We start from the raw sequence: 410 nt of genomic DNA on the forward strand, positions 1-410 counted from the left end.
CTGAGGACTATGTATGTGGAAGATTGATCGTCAAGCAGTTTTTGTTAGGGTTAGTGTAATTAGCAATAAAGTATTATTGACTATTTCGCCCAGTGACTACCTCATGGATATAACACAAAGAGACTCAGTCATTTCTCTTATAGACACACCTTTTCAGTCAACATAGAAGGAATAAAGACCCACAGTCTTTCAGTGAAACCCCCTGATTCATTCCGGTGATAGTTCAGATCCCCACAGAGTATATATTTACGGGCCCAGGATGTTTCCAAAGGGGGGGGGGGGAGTGGCTGGTATATAAGGCTCCGTTTGAGGAGAGCAGTGAGTATCTTATCATCTCTGTGGTGCGTTTATGTTAATTAATGTTGTAAATTTGATAAAATTATACGTCAGAGATTCAGGGTTAGCAAACG

The sequence above is a fragment of the Penaeus monodon genome, chromosome 15, assembly GCF_015228065.2.
Source record: "Penaeus monodon isolate SGIC_2016 chromosome 15, NSTDA_Pmon_1, whole genome shotgun sequence".
Lineage (NCBI taxonomy): Eukaryota > Metazoa > Arthropoda > Malacostraca > Decapoda > Penaeidae > Penaeus > Penaeus monodon.